The sequence below is a fragment of the Chaetura pelagica genome, unplaced genomic scaffold (assembly GCF_000747805.2).
Source record: "Chaetura pelagica isolate M959 unplaced genomic scaffold, ChaPel_1.0 scaffold350, whole genome shotgun sequence".
Taxonomy (NCBI): Eukaryota; Metazoa; Chordata; class Aves; order Apodiformes; family Apodidae; genus Chaetura; species Chaetura pelagica.
The window spans coordinates 927,162-930,433 of record NW_009951818.1 but is presented as its reverse complement, the minus strand read 5'-3'; positions in this window follow the sequence as shown (position 1 = coordinate 930,433).

Genomic DNA, 3,272 nt, shown 5'->3' with positions numbered 1-3,272 from the left:
CAGGGCTCTACAGCAGGTGTGCCTGCCGCTGCCAGACAAAGCCAGAGAAATTACGACACAGCCAGGTCTTAGCGTGCAGCAATGGCTCTCAAACTTCCACAGCCTTGTTTCCCCCAGCCTTACTCTCATTAATGAGCTTCTTACCAAGCTGCTCCGAAGGGGAGGTGCACTGTACCGAAGGTGGGGGGGCCGAGGGGGAACAATTGCCCTTAAGCTTATAGGAGGGAGAGGATGCAGCCTGGAGGGATTGCCTGAAGAAGGGCTGGGGGCTGGTGTTGCAGCAGAATGGCAGGCAGCCGGGAGAAGTTTGCACAATGAGGAGAGGCAGTGGCACATTATAAGCAACCTCAGGCTTCCCTGTGTCTTGCACAGCTGGCATCTGGCACTCTCTTGCAGCTCCGTGCTAAGGTCTCCTCTAGTGCCCTTGGTCTCCTATCTCCCCTGCCTCCTTGGAGACGTGGAAAGCACCCGCCTCTTGGTGAGGGGAAGGAGGGTGGTGTTTAGCACACACTGGGTCAAAGATCTGGCCAGCTCAGACACAGGATAAATAAACATGGCTGAGCTTTGCTGTAATTGCCATAAGGAGCCCGAAGCTTATGTTCTCTCATCTGCTGTTTTGAAGGAACGGTTCGGGTAGGATCAGCAGCATTAACCTGAAATACCAAAATGGCTTGCAGGACACAAAGGACGTTTGGCAAGATTTTGACCTTGGCAGAGTTGCTGGAGAAAGGTTTGATTAGCTAGGAAAAAGCCATGTAGCTCCACAAAGAGCTCCAGCTGGTTAGGGTAGACAGAGGTAAAACAGATCTGTTATTTCTTATGCAGGTAGGGCTTGGTGTATTTCGCTGCCTTATACAGTTTACAAGACCTGTTTGCTTCTGGCAATAATAGTCTTGCAGCCTGCAGTCAGCTGGTCTTTGCAGTTGTCCCATGTACACCATGGCAGGAGTGTGGGCACTCCAGAGCCTTTTAGGGTATAGAGAGTGGCTCCAGGGCAATTACTGGGCCCATCTGCATCCTGGCCATCTTCTGTACTCCTGAGGTGCACACAATGCATAGCTCTCACGTTAGACAGATGCCTGCAGAGGCACTGGGTCCTAGGAATTATTCTGCCTGCTTTAGTACGACTTCATGCTCTCAGGGCAAGGTAATAGCTCCCAGTTTTTATAGAGTGAGTCTCTTAATCACATTCTGAAGCTAGGAAGAGATGACTTAGCTTTGTTCCAGCTGCTTAGCTCTTGTCTCTGATAGCCTGGAAACAGGTTTTAAGGGTGTTCCACTGTAGTCCCAGGCACAGCAGATGCAGAATGAATTTGGTGAGCTGCTGCAGACATGAGCAAGAGTTTAAAAACAAGGTCTTATCAGCTGATCCGGAGGTGCTAGCACAAACTCGATGGTGGGCGTGGTGAAGACTGTTGTTCTTGTTCAATGGCCTGCTGAAAGGTGCATGTTTCCCTGGCCAGCTGGGGTTGTAAACAAAATGAACTGCACAAGGAGCAAGACGGCTGTCTGCTAATAGCATATGTTGGTGCTGTTTTGGGGTGGGTTTTTTTAAAACGCTTGGCTGCTTTGTTGTTTTTTTTTTTTTAACCCTTTAACCTCCAGTGTCTGTATTATTTAAGCACTAATGAATGAAAGAAGTAAGACCTTTCTAGTCTTGAAAGACATGAGTGACCTGATGCAAAGCCAACCAGAGATCTCCCCTGTCTTCCTCAGAGCACATATGTGTATTGGAATTGAATCATGCTTTTATAACAGGAATTGCTTGCTGTGATCAATCAGAAAAAAATCCTAGTAGCTTTTGATTTGCCATTTCCATCTGTGAGCTGAAAAGTGGATGGGAAGCTCCCAGGTCCTTTCTGTCATGAACCTGAATCACTGTGGCCAAGTCCCTGTAAAGCCAGCATGACTTGCCTTAGGTTTCTGGAAGATTATGCTATGGTGCATTTTCTCACTGGGGCTGTAGGTGATGGGGAGCTGAAGCTTCTGGGGCAGAGAGGAGTGTTTAGTGCTGAACAGAAAAAACCTGAAAAGAGTCTCCTTTCTCCTTGCAGGAGGGCCCTTCCACTTGAGCTGCAAATCTAGTTCCTTAGTCCTAGTTAAAAGCCCATGGGGGTCTTGCAGCCTGCTGGTTAGCACAGACTTTCCCAACACAGGCCTTTTGGTAGCTAGAAAAACGCCTGGAGCTTCACACTCAGCTAGGGCTGGCATGTGTCAGCTGCTGATGAAAGGAACAATCCTGGCCTTGATTCCTGTCCAGGGAATAGAGAGGGTTGAGCTGTTTCCAACAGCGCAATCAACTTGTACTGAGTTACGTACAACTCTAAAGCTTGGGGAAGCTGGTTGAGTGAATCTTTTCTGGGCTTGGAGGTTGGCTTTCAAAACAGCTGCCTGGGTGCTAAGGAGAATCCTCTTTGGGCGTGGAAGAATGTGGGTAAGACAGCTTCTTTCCTCTATTCCCTGCTCTGCTAATGGAGGTGGATTGCGTTGTCTCTCCTGCTCAGGGACAGAGGGACCCTGTCCCCATGGAATGCTGATGAAAGGAGGCATGTGCTGCGTTCTCTTTTTCTGGGCCTAGGGTCAGTTTCTAGTGTTGCCTAACCCATTTGTCCTGAAGTGGCATTCAGCAAAGGCAATTGCAATAAGTTTATCTAAGGAATTCAGGTGAGAATTATTTTTTTTTCCCCTCCCATGTGAGGATGGTTAAGCCATCCTTCAGACAAGGAGTCTGAAGAGCTTTTGGGATCTCATTTCTGGGAGATATTCAACCCTTGGCTAGGCACAGATACCTGGTTGTATACCCGCTTGGGGTCCGGGGATGGACCAGAGACTTCTAAAAGAACTATAGGCATACATACAGAGTAATACAACAGCCAGACTCTTATTAGGGATGAAGTTGCAATTCAACAGTCTCTCTGAGGTACTTGAATTTATCTCTGTGTTGGTTTAACTCGCTAGACTGCTTGTAGTGAAAGAAACATCCAGGCTGGGGATGGGAAAGAACTTTGAGCAAAAGCTTGAGCTCTAGGTGCTCTCTTTTTTTGGCAGTAGGGTGGAGAAACTCATGAGCCAGAGACAGATGGACTGTGTCAGAGTGTGTCAGAGTTTGATTGACACCTATTTAGCTTTGGGATTGCAGCTCAGACATATGCGGGGGGTGAACTCCCGGGGTGCTGACCCCTGACTGATCTCCTCTTTGTGTGTTCTTAGTGGCTCTAAGGGAGCATGAGATGCACCAGGCATTTCTAGCAGTGGTAACAAGCATCACAGAG